The sequence below is a fragment of the Saimiri boliviensis genome, chromosome 6, assembly GCF_048565385.1.
Source record: "Saimiri boliviensis isolate mSaiBol1 chromosome 6, mSaiBol1.pri, whole genome shotgun sequence".
Taxonomy (NCBI): domain Eukaryota; kingdom Metazoa; phylum Chordata; class Mammalia; order Primates; family Cebidae; genus Saimiri; species Saimiri boliviensis.
The window spans coordinates 101537892-101559102 of NC_133454.1; positions in this window are offsets into that span (position 1 = coordinate 101537892).

Sequence of the window (21211 nt, forward strand, 5' to 3'; positions counted from 1 at the left end):
CAAAATAATATCCAAGGAATTCGTTTATTTTTTATCCTGTGATTTAGATTTAAAAAAAAAATTGGCCAGGCGCGGTTGCTCAAGCCTGTAATCCCAGCACTTTGGGAGGCCAAGGCGGGTGGATCACGAGGTCAAGAGATCGAGACCATCCTGGTCAACATGGTGAAACCACCCCCGTCTCTACTAAAAATACTAAAAAAAATTAGCTGGGCATGGTGGCGTGTACCTGTAATCCCAGCTACTCAGGAGGCTGAGGCAGGAGAATTGCCTGAACCCAGGAGGCGGAGGTTGCGGTGAGCCGAGATCGTGCCATTGCCCTCCAGCCTGGGCAACAAGAGCGAAACTCCATCTAAAAAAACAAAACAAAACAAAACAAAACAAAACATTTATGGCCCAGTTGCGGTGGCTCACACTTATAATCCCAGCATTTTGGGAGGCTGAAGCAGGAGGAGAGCTTGAGCTCAGGAGCTAAAGGAACATAGCAAGAGCCTCGTATCTATAAAAAATATTTTGTTTAATTAGTGGAGCAAGGCATGGCAGTGCATGTCCGTGGTCCTTGGTACTTAGAAGGCTGAGGTGGGAGAATTGCTTGAGCTTGAGAGGTCAAGGCTGCAGTGAGCTGTGATCACACCATTGCACCTGCAGCCTGAGCGACAGAGTGAAACCCTCTCTTTTTTATTATACTTTAAGTTCTGGGATACATGTGCAGATCTTGCAGGATTGTTATACAGGTATACACATGCATGGTGATTTGCCACCTGAGACTCTCTCTTAAAAAAAAAAATTAGGCTGGGTGCCCTGGCTCACACCTGTAATTCCAGCACTTTGGGAGGATGAGGCAGGAGGATCACCTGAGGTCAGGAATTCAAGACTAGCCTAACCAACATGGAGAAACCTGGTCTCTACTGAAAATACAGAATTAGCCAGGTGTGGTGATGCATGCCTGTAATCCCAGCTATTAGGGAGGCTGAGGCAGGAGAATCGCTTGACCCCAGGAGGCAGAGGTTGCGTTGAGCTGAGATTGCACCTTTGCACTCCAGCCTGGGCAACAAGAGCGAAAACTCTGTCTAAAAAAAAATAAATAAATAAACTCTCCTCTACACTTAGTGTTTACAAATTTACTTCCGTTACTTTTCAGAATATTTTTCTATTTTGACAAGAAAGGAATAGCAAAAATGTCACGTACAAAATGGTACCATCTTCCTATAGTGCCACTTTTGAACTCTTTAAAGAACGTTAACCTTGAGAAAGAAAGATGTTTATCTACTTGCAAGGAACATAACCCCCAAGAGATTTTTCTGGACTGTGCCCTAATTTGTTGGATTTTTATCAAATTTCCTGCATATGCTCATGCACTCATACTTAATTAGCCACAATTCTTTAGAAAAGGCTTGTTTTAAAAAGAGGCACAACAACTGTGATGTCTTTGGAACTTATAAATATCTGGTCTAGGATTTCCTTAAGCTAGTCATCTGTTTCCTCATTTCAAAAGATGAAACAGCGTTAGGCTGTGTTTTTAAAATGTTGGATTTGTTTTGCAAATGCAGGAAAAGCAACACTTCCTAATTTGCTTAGATGGGTGCCCACATAACTCAGTGTTTTATCAGCTCTAGATGAGTATTTGTGTAACAGTAGGAATAAGCAAGTTGGATGTGTGTGCATGCACATAGACTCCTGTGTGTCTGTGTATAACTAATATGATGACATTTTAGTGGAGAATCAGTATGAAAGTCAATTCATTCTTAAGTATTTGGGACCAACAGAGAGAATGTACTAAAGTGAACATATCTGGCTCTACTAAGCACATTTTCTCTCCTTTGGCCATTAATTAACTTATTTCCTTTATATGAAAATAAGATAGAAGCTATTTGTCTTTTTTTTTTTTTTTTTTTTTTTTGAGATGGAGTTTCGCCCTTGTTGCCCAGGCTGGAGTGCAATGATGTCATCTTGGCTTACCGCAACCTCCATCTCCCAGGTTTAAGTGATTCTCCTGCTTCAGCCTTCTGAGTAGCTGGGATTACAGGCATGTGCCACCACGCCCAGCTAATTTTTGTGTTTTTAGTAGAGATGGGGTTTCTTCATGTTGGTCAAGCTGGTCTCAAACTCCCAACCTCAGGTGATCCGCCCGCCTCGGCCTCCCAAAGTGCTGGAATTACAGGCGTAAGCCACGGTGCCCAGCTTATTTGTCTATTCTTTAAGGATAGTACATATTTGTATAAATCCTCGAGTTAGATTAGTGTATTTTTGGCCAGGCACAGTGGCTCACACCTGTAATCCTAGCACTTTGGGAGGCCAAGAAAGGTGGATTGCCTTAGCTTAGGAGTTCAAGACCAGCCTGGGCAACATGGTGAAACCCTGTCTCTACTAAAAATACAAAAAAACTGGCCTAATGTGGTGGCTAACGCCTGTAATCCCAGCACTTTGGGAGACCCAGGTGGGTGGATCTCTTGATGTCAGGAATTCAAGACCAGTTTGGCTAACATGGTGAAACCCCGTGTCTACTAAAAATACAAAATAGACTGGCATGGTGGTGCACCCCTGTAATCCCAGCTACTCCGGAAGCTAAGGCAGGCGAATCGCTTGAACCCCAGAGGCGGAGTTTGCAGTGAACCAAGACTGAACCACTGCACTCCAGCCTGGGCGACAGAACGAGACTCTGTCTCAACAACAACAACAAGAAAAGAAAAAAGAAAAAAAAATCCCAATGTGCTAATGTGTGCCTGTAATCCCAGCTACTCAAGAGGGTGAGGCATGAGAGTTGGTAGAACCTGGAAGTTGGAGGCTGCAGCGATCCAAAATTGTGCCAGTACACTCTAGGCTGGGCAACAGAGAAAGACTGTCTCAAAAAAAAAAAAAAAAAAAGATCAGTATATTTTTATAGCAGCATAGTATTTCCTAAAATGGTGTTTTACAATGGATTACACTTTATTTGTTTATTTATTTATTTATGAGACAGAGTCTTACTCTGTTGTCCAGGTTGGAGTACAGTGACTCAGTCTCACCTCACTGCAACCTCCACCTGCCAGGTTCTAGTGATTCTCCTGCCTCAGCCTCCTGAGTGGTTGGAACTACAGGCACGCACCGCCACGCCTGGCTAGTTTTTGTATTTTTGGTAGGCTGGTCTTGAACTCCTGACCTCAGATGATCCACCCACATCAGCCTAAGATGGGTTACACATTAGTACAGTCTTTTAGATACTTTTTTTTTTTTTGAGGTTTTTTTTGAGGTGGAGTCTCTCTCTGTCACCCAGGCAGTAGTTCAGTGGCACAATCCTGGCTCAATGCAATCTCTGCCTCCCGGGTTCAAGCGATTCTCATGCCTCACCCTCCTGAGTAGCTGGGATTACAGGCACAAGCCACCAAGCCTGGCTAACTTTTGTATTTTCAGTAGAGACGGGGTTTCACCATGTTGGCTAGGCTGGTCTCTAACTCCTGACCTCAGGTGATCTGTCTGCCTTGGTCTTCCAAAGTGCTGGGATTACAGGCATGAGCCATTACATTTGACCTAGATACTTAATAATTACTCACCACCCTTTATGTCATAACTGTACTAAGACAAAATATGGCCTAGAAATCTAGCTCAAAAAAAATTTTTCTATCTTTAGTAGAGATGGGGTTTCACCATGTTGGCCAGACTGGTCTTGAATTCCTGACCTCAGGTGATCCACCTGCCTCGGCCTCCCACAGTGCTGGGATTACAGGCGTGAGCCACCGCACCCAACTGACTTTATTTTTTAGAACAGTTTTAAATATTTTTTTTAAATGAGAAAATAGTACTGAAAGTTCTCATATTCAGTGTCCTGATTGTTCTAAAAAAAAAATTAAATTAAAATAAAAAGTTCTCATATGCTCCTGCCCCCTCTCCCCCTGTTATTAACATTATAGCAATTTTCCCTATTATTAGCATCTTAGACTAGTACGGTATCTTTGCCACAATTAATGAACCAATATTGGTATATTATTATTATTATTAACTAAAGTTTATAGTTTATTCAGATTTCCTTCATTTTTACCTAATGTCTTTCTGTTTCAGTGTCCCATCCCCGGTACACTGGAGCATTCAGTATCTAATAACTATTAGGTTATATGATGTTATGTTTTTTATTTTTATTTTTTTTTAAAGATGTGGTTTCTCCATATTGGTCAGGTTGGTCTCAAACTCCCGACCTTAGATGATCCAGTCACCTTGGACTGCCAAAGTGCTGGGATTACAGGCTTGAGCCACTGTACCTGGCCAATGTCATTTTTTTTAGGCTCTTCTTGGCAGGGACAGTTTTTTAGACTTTCCTTATTTTTTTCTTGAAAGTTTTGAAGGGTACTGGCCAATTATTTTGTAGGACGCAACTCTATTGAAATTAACTGGATATTTTTCTTACGACTAGAGTGGTGGTACCGGTTTTAGGGAGGAAAACCACAGAGGTAAAGTGCCGTTTTCATCACATCACATAGCATCAACATGATTCATCACTGTTGATGCTGAACTTGATCACCTGGCTAAAGTAGTGTTTGTTAAGTGTCTTCACCACAAAGTTACTCTTCCCTCAACCCTCATTTTGATACCATATTTTTTGAAAGTCACTATGTGTAGCCCACACTTTAAGACTGAAGAGTTATGGCCTCTCTCTTTGTGGGCTATCTACATAGATTATTTAGAGTTCTTCTGCATGGGAGATTTATCTCTTCTTCCCATGTGTTTATTTATTCGATGATTATTTATATCACCATAGACTTACGGATATTTATTTTCTACTTTGAACTATATAGTCCAATGCTGTTTCATTAACTTTGTTGTTTAAAATGTTTCAGGATTAGCCATTGGGAGCTCTTTCATTGGGCTCCCGTGTCCATTTGACACTCAAGGTTTTTGTTTTGCTGGTTTGTTTGTTTTGTCTGAGGACTTCCGGCCATCTAATTGAATTTTTACAACAATGCTGTTGTAAGTAGGTATTAGAATCTCCTTAGTTACAGATGAAGAGACTGAACTTTAGAGAGATTAAGTAGCTTGCCTAGGTCACACCAGAAGTAAATGACAGGATTTGAGTTTTGCTCTATCTGAAAGCTTCTCATAATCTTAAATATATTATTCTGGTATTTCAGAGTATAATAAATTACACATCTTTTTTTTTTTTTTTTTTTTTTTTTTTTGAGACGGAGTTTCGCTCTTGTTACCCAGGCTGGAGTGCAATGGCGTGATCTCGGCTCACCGCAACCTCCGCCTCCTGGGTTCAGGCAATTCTCCTGCCTCAGCCTCCTGAGTAGCTGGGATTACAAGCACGCGCCACCATGCCCAGCTAGTTTTTTTTTTTTTGTATTTTTAGTAGAGACGGGGTTTCACCATGTTGACCAGGATGGTCTCGATCTGTTGACCTTGTGATCCGCCCGCCTCGGCCTCCCAAAGTGCTGGGATTACAGGCTTGAGCCACCGCGCCCGGCCTTACACATCTTTTTAAGAAAAACAATTCTGCCATCATAGTCTGTTAGATATGTGCATTTCTGTCCTTATTTTGGGCTTAGAGGGGAAAAATGTATCTACCTGGAACCAAACACATAATTTTTGGAATCTCATAACCCTTTGAGTGAGTGTGTGAGTGTGTGACTGTTTTGAGTGTCCACTCAAACTGGCAGAGTTCCAGTTATCCCTGGCTCCAGGATTGTTCACCTTCCTGTGGAAGTTCATTTGCTCCTTTGTGCGTAGGTTACTGCAGGCGCTAGTAGTAGAATATGTCAGGCTATGATTTTGTTGCCAATATCTTAAGGGATGACACTCCTTTCATTCATCCCACAAGGCTTTATGAGAGTCTACTGCTCTGGTGGAGCTTACACTCTAATAGAAAGAGACAAAATAGACAGGCATGAAGTTAGCACAGCCACTATGGAGAAGAGTATGGAGATTCTCAGAAAACTAAAAACAGAATTACCATATGATCCGACAATCCCACTGCCAGGTATGACCCCGAAAGAAAGAAAATGAGTAAATTGAAGAGATACCTGCACTCCAATGTTTATTGGAGCACTGTTCACCATAGTCAAGATTTAAAATTAACTTAAGCTTCCCTTAATAGATGAATGGATAAAGGGAATGTAGTACAATGGAGTACTATACAGCCATAAAAAGAATGAGATTCTGTCATTTGAAACAACATGGATAGAACTGGAGGATATTATGTTAAGTGAAATATGCTAGGTACAGAAAGACAAACTTTATGTGTTCTCACTCATTTGTGGGAGCTAAAAATTGAAACAACTGAACTCATGGAAGTAGTAGAATGATGGTTATCAGAGGCTGGGAAGGGAAGTGAGGGCAGGGGGCAGGGGGATGGTTAATGAGTATAAAAATATAGTTAGATTTTTTTTTAAAAAAGAAAATATATTAGATAAAATGAATAGAATCTGATATTTGATAGCAAAAAAGGTTGACTACACCGAACAATTTATATTACATTTAAAAATAATTAAGGAGTATAATCAAAATGTTTGTAACATAAATAAATGATAGATGCTTGAGGTGATGGATACTCCATTTATCCCAGTATGACTATTATACATTGCATGCCTGTATCAAAATATCACACATACTCCATAAATACATACACCTACTATATACCCACAAAAATAAAACGTTTAAAATTTTAAAAAAGACAACACAAAATAAACACATATGTAAGAAAATTAACAAAGTATTTTTGGATGTGATAAATGCTAACCAAAGGCCAGTGTGCTCAGAATGCAATGACCAAGAGGGGTAGCATGGTAGGGGATGAGGTCAGAGAGGTAGGCTTCGTGGCTCACAGGAAAGAACATGGGTGTTATTTCCCTTTCAATGGTTGGCTTTGGCTAGGTTCAGGAAGAGAAGGGATATGGTCTTTCCAGCTATGCACAGACCCTATCACATACCACTCATTCTGGTTCCTCCTCTCCAGCCACACTGGCTTTCTGACTGCTCCTGGAATATGTTAAACTTTTGTCTGCCTTTGGGTCTTTACGTTTTTTATTTCATCTGCCTGATAAAACAATAACCACAACAAATACCAAAACTATTCCATCACATAATGGTATAATTCTTCCTTCATATCATTAAGGTTGCTACTTAAAGCTATCTCCTTGTATATCCTATCTAAAAATGCTTCACTCCATGCTCACCACCATGTCTCCTCTTCAATCCCTAGGAACTCTCTATATCTCTGGCTTTGGTGTGTAGTGGTGTGATCTTGGCTCACTGCAGTCTCTGCCTCCAGTTTCAAGCAATTCTCCTGCCTCAACCTCCTGAGTAGCTGAGATTATCAGTGCACACCACCACAGCTGACTAATTTTTGTATTTTAGTAAAGATGGGGTTTCACCATGTTGGCTACGCTGGTCTCGAACTCCTGACCTCAAGTGATCTGCCGGCCTTGGTCTTCCAAAGCACTGGGATTACAGGTGTGAGCCACCGTGCCTGGGCTGGCTTTGTACTTCTTAGAGTGTTTATTGCTACCTGGCTGGCTGGCTTTCTTTCTTTCTCTCTCTCTCTTTCTTTCTTTTGTTGCTACTTGGCTGGCTTTCTCTCTCTCTCTCTCTCTCTCTCTTTCTTTTCTTTCTCTCTCTCTATCTCCCTTCCTTTCTGTCCTTCCTTCTCTCTCTCTCTCTCTCTCCCTCCCTCTTTCTTTCCTTCCTTCTCTCTCTCCCCCCCTCTTTCTTTCTCTCTCTCTCTCCTCTCTCTCTCTCTCTCTCTCTTTCTCTTTCTCTCTTTCTTAACAGAGCTTCTCTCTTGTTGCACAGTCTGAAGTGCAATGGCATGATCTTGGTTCACCACAGCTTCTGCCTTCTGGCTTCAAGAGATTCTCCTGCCTTGGCTTCTCGAATAGGTGGGATTACAGGCATGTGCCACCATGCCCAGCTAATTTTGTATTTTTAGTAGAGGCAGGGTTTTTCCATGTTGGTCAGGCTGGTCTCAAAATCCAAACCTCAAGTGATCTGCCTGCCTTGGCCTCCCAAAGTGCTGGGATTACAGGTGTGAGCCACTGCACCCAGCCTGTTTATTTCTTTACTTATTTGTATTCTGTCAGCCCCATTAGAATGTAAGTGCCACATGAGGGCATGGATTGTGTCTGTACTGTTCATCATTGCATCCTCAGTGCCTGGAACATTATCTAGTACATACAGGGTGATTTTATTAGTTATTGCCTACTGTGGAACACATTACCCCCAAAAGTGAGTAGCTTGAAACAACAAACATCTATCACATAGTTTCTGTGGATGAGGACATCAGGAGAGGGTAAGCTGGGTGAGTGTGGCTCAGGGTTTTTAAGGAGGTTGTGCTCAATGTTGATGAGGGTTGCATTAATCTGAAGGCTTGACTGAGGCTGCAGGATCTGCTTCCAAGCTCTTTCATATGGCTATTGACCAAAGGCTTCAGTTCCTTGCCATATGAGTTTCTCCATAAGGCTTGCAACATAGCAGTTGAAGTATCAAGGTGAAAGCCATCATACCTTTTTCTGATCTAGTGTCTGAAGTTGCACACCATTATTTCTATTTTATTTTATTTGTTTAGAGCAAGTCACCAAGTCCAGGCCACAAAAGAAAGGGAATTAGGGTCCACTTTGTTTTCTGTTTTTGTTTTTTTTTTGAGATGGAGTCTCACTCTGTCACCCAGGTTACACTGCAGCAGTGCTGCCATGGTTCACTGCAACCTCTGCCTCCTGGGTTCAAGGAATTCTCCAGTCTCAGGCTCCCAAGTAGCTGGGATTACAGGCATCTGCCACCCTGCTCGGCTAATTTTTGTATTTTTATTAGAGACAGAATTTTGCCATGTTTGCCAGGTTTGTCTTGAACTTCTGACCTCCAGTGATCTGCCCAGCTCCGCCTCCCAAAGTGTTGGGATTACAGGCATAAGCCACTGTACCCAGCTGACTATCTCATTTAACCCTCAGCTTTGTGCAAGGTAGACATAATTACGTCAAATTCAGAGATGAGGAAAAAGACTTTGGAGGCTATGAAATGTGTCCCAAGTTGCAGTTAACTGAGGATTCTCCGTCCCTTGTCAAAAGACAAGAAAGGAGGCCGGACGCGGTGGCTCAAGCCTGTAATCCCAGCATTTTGGGAGGCCGAGGCGGGTGGATAACGAGGTCAAGAGATCGAGACCATCCTGGTCAACATGGTGAAACCCCGTCTGTACTAAAAATACAAAAAAGTAGCTGGGCATGGTGGCACATGCCTGTAATCCGAGCTACTCAGGAGGCTGAGGCAGGAGAATTGCCTGAACCCAGGAGGTGGAGGTTGCAGTGAGCCGAGATTGTGCTATTGCACTCCAGCCTGGGTAACAAGAGCGAAACTCCGTCTCAAAAAAAAGACAAGAAAGGAAGGCTGTATCCTCACAGCTGCTACATGGGGACAGGCAGGCTTCACACTGCAGATATCACAAATGTGTGTGTTTATTATGATGTTTTCCTAACAGATGGCAAAACCATGTGTTACCTTAACAAAATAGGTGATCGCGCCATTGCACTCCAGCCTGGGTAACAGGAGCGAAACTCTGTCTCAAAAAAAAAAAAAAAAAAAAAAAAAAAAGAAAGTTTTCTGCATCAGGTACAATGGCTTACACCTATAATCCCAGCACTTTGGGAGGCAGACGCTGGAGGATCACTTGAGAACAGGAATGGGAGAGCAGCCTGGGCCACACAGAGAGACTATGTTTTTAAAAAAATTTAAAACATTGGCTGGATGTGGCAGCACATGCCTACAGTCCCAGCCACTCAGGAGGCTGAAGTGGGAGAGTCACTTGACCCTGGGAGTTTGAGGCTTCAATGAGCTGTGATCACACCACTGCACTCTAGCCTCAGCCATAGGAAGAAACCTTGTATACATATATGTAAACAAACAAACAAAAAAGACAATTTTCTGACTAATGGAAGTAGAGTCAATGCCTTTTTCTTATTTCAACAAAGGCTTTGTTTGAGCTATTGGATACTTTGAATATTATAAAATGTAAAATAAAAATATGTTTAAATAGCATACTTTTCCTAAGATTAAAGTTGAATTTACTTGGGGAATAAGTATTTTGATCAAATAAATAAGTAATTTCAATGTTAAGGATCTCTGCATACCTGGTGGGAAGAGGTGTGTTCCAGTGGGGGCACTTTTGATAGTGAGAGCATAATCTGAAGCAGTTTGGAGAGAGTCTCTGAACAAAGAAGGGAGAAAACCAAGTGTGTAGACAAAATGTAATGTAAGGGGCATCCTGAGGAAAATCAAGGAAGAAAGAGTTCCAGTCAAAGCCTCACAAACTTTCTTTCTTTCTTTTTTTTTTTTTTGAGACGGAGTTTCTCTCTTGTTACCCAGGCTGGAGTGCAATGGCGCAATCTTGGCTCACTGCAACCTCCACCTCCCGGGTTCCAGCAATTCTCCTGCTTCAGCTTCCCGAGTAGCTGGGACTACAGGTGTGCGCCACCACGCCCAGCTAATTTTTGTATTTTTAGTAGAGACGGAGTTTCATCTTGTTGACCAGCATGGTATCGATCAACTGACCTCGTGATCCAGCCGCTTCGGCCTCCCAAAGTGCTGGGATTACAGGCGTGAACCACCGCGCCCGGCCAAAGCCTTACAAATTTTCTTAGACCCACTTCTATTGTTCATTATGAAAGTTTTATTTTATTTATTTATTTATTTATTTTTGAGACAGAGTCTTGCTCTGTTGTCCAGGCTGGAGTGCAGTGGCCCAATCTCATCTCACTGCAGCCTCCACCTTCTGGATTCAAGCAATTATCCTGCCCCAGCCTCTGGAGTAGGTGGGATTACAGGCACGTGCCACTACACCTGCTTAATTTTTGTATTTTTAGTAGAGACAGGGTTTCAGCATGTTGGTCAGGCTGGTCTCGAACTCCTGACCTCAAGTGATTTACCCACCTTGGCCTCCCAAAGTGCTGAAAGTCTGAAAGGCACAGCTATCCTCAAGGTTCATCCACACTGTCACCCTGGGAACAGTTCTTTATTATTGTGTCCTCTGAAAGAGCTGGACTAACACATATGCAGGATAGGTTATGATCTGGTATGAGGACAGATTCTCACCCAAAGAATTTCTTTTTAAGTGCCTGACATTTCACTGTCCCAGAGGAATCTGTGTTGGCAGGTAGGGTTTTTGCTGTGGTTGGTTACAGTTACGTGCATGACTGAACACTCCACTTTTGTAAGGTCCTCGCATACTTCCTTATACCTTTCACCATGGTACATGAACTCAGAAACAAGGGATGGGTGATTTACTACCTAAAAATAAGCAATCAGTGTTTAATATGGAGGGACTGAAGGGAAGAAGGAATAGAAAGAGAGGGAAGAAGGAATCTGAAAACAATAAATCAAGGAGATCCTACTTTGGGACTAAACAGTCGTTCTGATTTATAAATTGGGTGACTGAGGCAAGAGGACTGAACCTGTATTGTCTTGGGTAAGTAATGAAATCTGTCTGTGTTTCTGTTCTTACTTAACTGAACCTCTGTCCTTTCATCTGTAAAACAAGATGAAACCAGATGAGCCTGAACCACTGTTCTCCATGTACCGTTTTAGAGGATCATAAAATTTTACTTTCCTTTCATAGTTCAATATTTGTCATGTCCATGATTTGATGCTGAGACCTGTCAGGAACACAAGTCTCAATTTTAACTCTTGGCAAGAGAAATTCAAATCTTCTTTATGGCCGGGCGCAGTGGCTCATGCCTATAATTCCAGCACTTTGGGAGGCCAAGGTGGGTAGATCACAAAGTCGAGAGACTGAGACCATCCTAACCAATATGGTAAAACCCCGTCCCTACTAAAAATACAAAAATTAGCTGGGCATGGTGGTGCATGCCTGTAGTCCCAGCTACTCGGGAGGCTGAGGCAGGAGAATGGCTTGAACCAGGAGGCAGAGGTTGCAGTGAGCCGAGATTGCACCACTGCACTTCAGCTTGAGACACAGCAAGACTCCGTCTCAAAAAAAAAAAAAAAAAAAAAAAAATTCTCCTTTATGATTACATGTTTTACAGACACATTTTAGTGACTTCATTTTGTGGACATCTGTATTTTGGGATAAAAGTTTAAGGCCAGACATCTTGGCTACTAATCCAGCTCCATTGTTTACTATGTAACCTTGGACAAGCTGCTGCTGCTGCTTCTTAAGACAGGATCTCTGTACTTCAATTCCCTCACCAGTAAAACGAGAATAGCAATAGCTACCATTTATTTATTTATTTGAGACAGAGTCTCACTCCATTACCCAGGCTGGAGTTCAGTGGCATGAGTTTGGCTCACTACAACATCTGCCTCCTGGGCTCAAGCCATCCTCCCACCTCAGCCTCCCCAGTACCTGACACTATAGGCATGTGCCACCTTGCCCAGCTAATTTTTACACACACACACACACACACACACACACACACACATATATATATATATATATTTATTTTTTCTGAGACAGAGTCTCGCTCTGTTGCCAAGACTGGAGTACAGTGGCTCGATCTCAACTCACTGCTACCTCTGCCTCAGCCTCCCAAATAATTAGGATTACAGGTGCATGACACCATGCCCAGTTAATTTTTGTATTTTTAGTAGAGATGGGGTTTCACTATGTTGGCCAGGCTGGTCTGGAACTCCTGACCTCAAGTGATCTGCCCAGCCTCCCAAAGTGCTGGGATTACTGGTGTGAGCCACCACGCCTGGCCTAATTTTTGAATTTTTTGCAGAGACCGGGTTTTGCCATGTCCCCCAGGCTGTTCTGAAACTCCTGGGATCAAGAGATCCTCCCGCCTCAGCCTCCCAAGGTGTTGGGATTACAGGTGTGAACTACCACGCCCAGCCTGGACAAGGTTCTTAATCTCTTTGTATTAGTGTTAATGTCTCTGATTGATTGATTGATTTTGAGACAGAATCTCACTTGGTCACACAGGCTGGAGTACAGGGGCACCATCTTAGCCCTCTGCAACCTCTGCCTCCTGGGCTCCAGTAAGTCTCCTGCCTCAGCCTCCCAAGTAGCTGGAATTACCACACTTGGCTAATTTTTGTATTTTTAGCAGAGACAGGGTTTTGCCATGTTGGCCAAGCTGGTCTCAAACTCCTTGCCTCAAGTGATCCTCCTGCTTTAGCCTCCCAAAGTGCTTGGATTACAGGGGTGAGCCACAATAATTCAGAATAGTGCCTAGTATATAGCAGGAACTCAATAATATTTGTGAGGTAAATGAATATCACTTAATAATTGGATGTTCAGGTCAGGCACAGTGGCTCATGCCTGTAATCCCAGGACTTTGGGAGGCCGAGGCAGTTGGATCACCCGAGGTCAGGAGCTCAAGACCAGCGTGTCTGACATAGTGAAACCCCATCTCTACTAAAAAATACAAAAATTAGCCAGGCGTGGTTGCTTGTGCCTGAAATTCCAGCTACACAGCAGGCAGAGGCAGGAGAATTGCTTGAACCCAGGAGGCAGAGGTTGCAGTGAGCCAAGATGGTGTTACTGCACTCCAGGCCTGGGCTACAAGAGTGAAACTCTGTCTTTAAAAAAAAAAAAATGAATTAGATGTTCAGTCAAAGCTTTTTGGAAGGGTGAACATTTAACTTGGACTTTGAAGAATGGCTATGATTTCAATAGATATAAGTAAAATTTCGGTGCTGCAAAAGAAATAGCACTCAAAGATACATCCTCTTTGCAAAACAGTTTACTTCTAAAGAAGGATGCTGTGAGTGGTTGGAGCAATGATTGCCACTGCGCACTTGGACAAGGCGGGGAGGGATATCTATGCCTGATGGTGGTTGTCCCTACTGCTATGTCATTCCCCTATTGACTAGGGTTAGACCATACGATCTAGACTAATCCCAACTGGCTATTTTAAAAAGAGTCGGGGTGCGGGGGCCTGAGCTGGAGTGGCAGGGTGGGTGTTATGGTGGGAAGGACTGGTGGGTCAGAGCAGGCAGCCAGGGGAGACCTAGGTGACTGGGATAAGTCAGAATGGAGCTGGGAGTAGGGGAACAGACAAGAACTACTGATTAGAATGGGTGGACAGGGTTGTCTACTGGAATTACAAAGAAGTTAAACTTTAAAATAGAGAATTAAAGAAGAGAGCTGAACATACTCACATGCGATTCTTTGAAGAGAAACTTGGGGTTCACTATAACAGATAGAAGAGCAATACTGATGGCAGAAATAACCTGGGCATGGAGAAATAAAGGTTAGAGTTGGGGAAAAGGAAAAGAACATTTTGGTGGGATCATATGGAGTATAGGAAAAATGGCTAAAAGGTTTTATGGGATCCAACTGTAAAGTGCCTCAAAAGCCAAACTAAAATACATGGACATTTTCAGTAGGTGAAACAATAGTCCTAAGGTTTGTGAGCAGGGAAATGTTGAGATGAAAACAAGACTGAAGGCTTGCTTGCCTGTTTTGCATTACCTTAGTTTACACATTTTTTTCCAATGTAAAACTGATGCTAGTCCATTGTATTGCATCATAAGTTCATTTAACTACTGAGAACTAAATATAGCAGCTCTGGAGAGAAAGAACAATGTGAATGGTGTGAGCACTGGCAGGACTTTCCACTCAAGGAGCTGAAGCCTGTGGGCAATGATTCAATCAAACCTGAAAGGTGCATTTTGGCAAAACCTAGGGAAATAATGTGCCAAGGACTTTAATGACTCCCTGACCACAGAGAGATTGTTTGGGTGTCAGATGAGGTGGCATGCTAGTGTATTCATTATCCTGGAGGAAGAAACAGAACAATTAATTGAGGGTTCTAATGAAATTTTGACAGAGAGTGATTACTAGATTGTATCTAAAGAAGATGGCTGGGTGCGGTGGCTCACGCCTATAATCCCAGCACTTTGGGAGGCCGAGGCGGGTACATCACGAGGTCAAGAGATCGAGACCATACTGGTCAATATGGTGAAACCCCGTCTCTACTAAAAATACAAAAAAAAAAAAAAAAAAAAAAATTAGCTAGGCATGGTGGCACATGCCTGTAGTCCCAGCTACTTGGGAGGCTGAGGCAGGAGAATTGCTTGAACCCAGGAGGCGGAGGTTGTGATGAGTTGAGATTGCGCCATTGCACTCCAGTCTGGGTAACAAGAGCGAAACTCCGTCTCAAAAAAAAAAAAAAAAAAAAAAAAAGAAAGAAGATGATCATTCTGGGCAACATGGTGAAACCGTGTCTCTACAAAATATACAAAAATGTGCCAGGCAGCCGGGCGCGGTGGCTCAAGCCTGTAATCCCAGCACTTTGGGAGGTTGAGGCAGGTGGATCACGAGGTCAAGAGATCGAGACCATCCTGGTCAACATGGTGAAACCCCATCTCTACTAAAAATACAAAAAATTAGCTGGGCATGGTGGCGCATGCCTGTAGTCCCAGCTACTCAGGAGGCTGAGGTAGGAGAATTGCCTGAACCCAGGAGGTGGAGGTTGCGGTGAGCCAAGATTGTGCCATTGCACTCCAGCCTGGGTAACAAGAGTGAAACTCCGTCTCACAAAAAAAAAAAAAAAAAAAAAAAAAAAAAAAAAAAAAAAAAAAAAAAAAAAAAAATGCCAGGCGTGGTGGCACATGCCTGTAGACCCAGCTGCTTGGGAGGCTGAGACAGGAGAATCACTCGAGCCTGGAAGGTCGAGGCTGCAGCGAACTGTGATCGTGCCACTGCACTCCAGCCTGGCGGTTGGAGAGAGATCCTCCTCACCTCCCAAAAAAGAAACTGAAAAAGCTAACCAGTTACATAACCTTCATAAAATTTCTGAAGTACTCCAGGAGGTGAAATGTGAAAATTTATGACTAACTATAAGTAACATATTATTAATATAGACATGTTGTGTTCAGATTATATATATAAAACAATGTATATTATGCTTTATGGGTAATTTAGGTAATTTTCAAGGATGAATTTTACTATGTGAGATTTTTGCCTTGTGTTGACTGTAGTACCTAACTCCCAAATAAAGATGAGATTGTGAACTTCTAAAAATATGAGTGTTTTATCTGTATAATTTAGTTGAAAGTTTTTTTGTTTCCCTTTTTTCTTTTTAAACTTTTTTTGTTTTTTTATTTTTTTATTGCATTTAGTTTTTTGTTTTTGTTTTTTGTTTTTTTTTTTGGAAGAGAAACAAATCTTTGGGCTGCAAAGAGTTACTTGAGTGGGTTTTTTGGTTATGCAAAGTGGTAGGAGTGGCACGCTCCTGAATACATTTTATTTTTTCAGTTCCAGTTGCCCCTCCCTGAGGCTCAGGTATACAAAGCTGATCTCCAGGAAGAAGACAAATTATTTATATAAGAAAGCCAAGACTGTAGGGGCATGGTGGCTCACACCTGTAATCTCAGCACTTTGGGAGGCCAGGGTGGGTGGATCACCTGAGTTCTGGAGTTCAAGACTAGCCTGACCAACATGAAGAAACCCCTGTTTCTAGTAAAAATACAAAATTAGTTGGGCATGGTGGTGTATTCCTTTAATCCCAGCTCCTCAGGAGCCTGAGGCAGGAGAATCGCTTGAACCTGGGAGGACGAGGTTGCCGTGAGCTGAGATCGCACCATTACACTTCAGCCTGGGCAACAAGAGTGAAACTCCTTCTCAAAAAAAAAAAAAAAAAAAAAAAAGAAGAAGAAGAAAGCAAGAAAGCTAAGACATCCTGGGAGGGAGGAGGAGTCCCCTTGGTAAACCTCTCCTAAGTAGGGAGCTGTTTTTGGTTGACAGGGTACCTCCTATTCTCCCAAGGTCTAATGGCTAAGGTCTGGAGAAAAAAAACAAAAAACAACCACCACCTTTCCTGAGGAAGGGGAGTGTGGATTGGCGACTCAGGCTATGACAAAGTTCCAAGCTTTCTTTTGAAACTGCATGGCTTTGGACAGCTTTGGCATCATCCGCGGAGCCTGTGGAGAACCATTTCTTCATAGGGACACCTTGGTGTGGTTTAACGAGGAGCAATGGCAGCAAAGAACACAAAGTAAGCTCGAGGAGGACTGGTCTTCTTTGGGCAGCGTAATTTATTTATTTATTTATTTTTGAGGCACAGTCTCACTCTGTCACTCAGGCTGGAATGCAATGGTGTGATCTCCACTTACTGCAACCTCTGCCTCCCAGGTTCAAGGTATTCTCCTCAGTAGCTGGAACTACAGGTGTGTGCTACCACTTCAGGCTAATTTCTATTTTTAGTAGACAGGGTTTCACCATGTTGGCCAGGCTGGTCTTGAACTCCTGACCTCAGGTGATCCACTTGCCTTGGCCTTCCAAAGTGCTGTGATTACAGGCGTAGGCCACTGCACTGGGCCTGGGCAGAGTAATTTTTAGAGGTGGAGGTAGGAGAAGAGCTGAGAGAGAGGGCTTGAGTTTCATGGCTGGGTGATCTCAAACAATTGTGACAGCTTGTAGTCTGAGTTTATGGAGGGCTTCTTACTGATTCCAAAGAAAATTTATTTTTTCACTTTAACTCAAATAAATTTGAGTTCCTTTTACATGCAGGGTCTGGATTTCCTGACCTCAGGTGATCCACCAGTCTTGGCCTCCCAAAGTGCAGGAATTACAGGTGTGAGCCACTGTGCCCAGCCTTTTTTAAAATTTATTTTTTAGAGGCAAGATCTTACTCTATCACCCAGGCTGGAGTGTGGCGGTGAAATCACAGCTCACTGCAGCCTGGAACTCCTTAGCTCAAGCGATCCCCCCACCTCAGCTTCCCAAAGTGCTGGGATTACAGGTGTAAGCTATCACACCCTCTCCCTAACCTGCATTTTTCTTTGTTTTCTTTTCTTTCTTTTTTTTTTTTCTAACCTGCATTTTTGAGAGATTTTAGTGCTAAGAGAAATTTTCCTCAAAAAAGAAAAACAAACCCTCAAACTTTATAAAATAGCTAAATCAGGGGCTTAGGGAAATTATCTATATGTTTGTGTTCAGAATAGATTTGAAGCCTGAGCTTGGTGGCTAACACCTGTAATCCTAGCACTTTGGGAAGCTGAGGTGGGCGGGTCACTTGAGGCCAGGAGTTCCAGACCAACCTGGCCAACATGGTGAAACTCCATCTCTATACTAATACAAAAAATTAGCCAGTTGTGGTGGTGCGTGCCAGTAGTCCCAGCTAGGTGGGAGGCTGAGGTGGATGGACCCCTTCAGCCCGGGAAGTTGAGGCTTCGGTGAGTGGAGATGACACCACTCTACTCCAGCCTGGATGACAAAGTTAGACTCCGTCAAAAAAAAAAAAAAAAAAAAAAAAAAAAAAAAAAAAAAAAAAAAATTGAGGGGGAAGTGATTAGAAGTAATTAGGTTAGGAGACAATAGTGGAAGAGGGCTGGAATTAATCATTTACTTATTCTGCAACATTTGCTAAGGTCTTACTACAAGTCAGGCACTGTATTAGGCATTCACAATGTAATGGTTTTAAAAAATACTGAGCGCGGTTCATGCCTGCAATCCCAGCACTTTGGGAGGCAGAGGCGGGCGGATCACAAGGTCAGGAGATCCGGACTATTCTGGCCAACATGGTGAAATGCCGTCTCTATTAAAATACAAAAAATTAGCTGGGCGTGGTGGTGTGCCCGCAGTCCCGGCTACTCAGGAGGCTGAAGCAGGGGATTCACTTGAACCGGGAGGTGGGGGTTGCAGTGAGCAGAGATCGCGCCACTGCACTCCAGCCTGGCGACAGAGCAAGACTCCGCCTCAAAAATAAAAATAAAAATAAAAATAAATGATGAGACCAGGCGCCGGTGGCTCACGCCTTAATCCTAGCACTTCGGGAGGCCAAGGTGGGCAGATCATGAGGTCAAGAAATCTAGATAATTTTGGCCAACATGGTGAAACCCGGTCTCTACTAAAAATACAAAAATTAGCTGGGCGTGGTGGCGCGCGCTTGTAGTCCCACCTACTCGAGAGGCTGAGGCAGTAGAGTTGCTTGAACCCGGGAGGCGGAGGCTGCAGTGAGCCGAGATGGTGCCACATCAGTCTAATCTGGTGTCAGAGCGAGATTCCGTCTAAAACAAAACAAAAACAACAACAACAAAAAGACGAGTGAATCCCCTCCTAGAATGTATAGTGTAGTGAGTAGCAACGTACAGGTGATAGAAGGGAAAATAAATCCTTGTTCCTGATTTCTGCCTCTGGGTAGGTGTAGCAATGCCACAAATACAGGCAATGGAAGACTTCCATTAGAGATGGCCTCAAATGTCTGCAAAAATTCTGAAAATTTGAAGTACTAGTGGAATAGTTTCCCTGTTCCTCTTGATAGATTTTTCTACTGTTGTTACTTTCTCCTTTGAGCAATGATTTTATCCTCTTTGGTTCTTTTGAGTATTTCTTAAAAAAAAAAAAAAGTAAGGAAATAGAGGAAAGGAATGGCATAGGCAGCTACCTCTCTGAAAGACAGCCATTGTTTTGTTCTATATTGGAAGGCTTTTCGACTGGTTATCCTCCCTAATTTGAAAATAACTGCCATTGGAAAGTGTTATTTCCAGTGGCCTCAGGGCATACTATCCTCTGTCTTTTAATTTTCGAGGAGTAATCTCACTCTGTCGCCCAGGTTGGAGTGCAGTGGCACGATCTCGGCTCACTGCAACCTCAACCACCCGGGTTCAAGTGATCCTGGTGCAACCTCCGCCTCCCGGGTTCAAGCGATTCTCATGCCACAGCTTCCCGAGTAGCTGGGACTATAGGTGCCCGCCACCATGCCCAGCTAATTTTTGCATTTTTAGTAGAGACTGGGTTTCACTATGTTGGCCAGGCTTGTCTCCAACTCCTGACCTCAGGTGCTGGGATTACAGGTGTGAGCCACCGCACTCGGCCTCCTTTCTGTCTTAAACGCTTTCTCTAAATACTCTTCCCGGTTTGAACAGCGGCAAAGATTAAATGTGTCTTATTATACATGCAGCAATTTGCCACTCCCTTTGCCCTGCCCCAGTTACTGCAATAGAAAATGTCTGGGGATAAATACATCTGTGGAAAATTCAATCTTCCTAGTGAAGATTATGAAGGAAACAGAAAGGACACTTCCATTCCAGAGAGAAAGGTGTCTGTTTCCCAAAAGGTTAGACATTGATTCAGAACAACGGAACCTGAGGAAACGAGTATTAAAGAAAATTAACTCTCTGAATGCGAGGTATTACAAGGCCATTTGTTTCCTAGGGAAAAATAGAAAGAAAGGGGGTGGAGACACGGGCTTTGCTGTATAACCTTGGTCCTGTCGCCTAAACTTCTTTGAGCTGCTGAATAAGAGTTGGGACCAAGGATCGCAAAGGTTCTTTTATTCCTAAAATTCCATGGTTTCACGATTACGTGAGTTGAAACGGGCCATTCTGTTGATTTCCTAGTCTCCAGGAGGAAGGAAACTAGTCTTTGGGGCTTGAACCGACTAGTTTCCCGGAGAATTACCAATGTGGAGGTGGGAGAACTTCACAATTACGGGGTTTTGGACAGTAGAGATGCTCTTGAAAATTTGCCAGAAGGACTTTCCCCCTGTCCTTTAACCTGGCTTTACAATGCTCTTCACGCCTTGCAGTGGGGGAGCGGGCAGAACCTATTTTAGACTGAGGTAGTTCATTTGACTAAGCGTTTTCCCTTTCCTTATTTTTGGACCCTTAACGACCAAGTGCCGAGAAACAGATCCTTAATTACGATTCTGGGATTGCGAAAGGCCTGTAAAATCCTGCTTCCGCCTCTGAATCCTTTCTTCGGGTACTGAGATCTTTTTTTAAATGTGTATTTCTGGCGGAGGGGGCATGGAGTGAGGCTCAGAACGGCGGCGCGGGGCTGACGGATGCCTGTTTGGCGGGAGGCTCGGCGTGCGGGGCTGCGGGTCGGGGCCGGACGGGCAGCCGGGCGGGCTCCGGGCGACGAGGGCGCGGTTGCGGGCTGGCGGGCGGACCCCGGGGAGGGGCTTCACCGAGGCGCCGCGGCCGGAGCGGAGCGGAGCCGCTCGGGCTGGGCGCGCAGCGCGGCCGGGCGGGCGGTGGCGCTGCGGAGGCGGTGGCCGAGGCCTGCGGGCGCGGAGGAGGGGCCGGAGGCTGGGGCGGCTGGCGGCAGCTGCCTCGGTGACGACTGCCGGCATCGCGGCGACCTGAGCAGATCCAGCCGCGGGCCCCGCCGTCGCCGCCACTCCGGCTGTCTTCCTTCTCCGCTCCCGGCCGGGGCGTCAGGAATGGGCCCCAACCGCCGCGGGCCCCGCACCCTGCGTCGCCCGTAGGCCCCAGTGACTGGAGGCCGGCCGGCCTCCCGCTACCCCTCACCCCAGCCGAGCCGTCCCCACCCCAAATCCCCGGGAAGGAA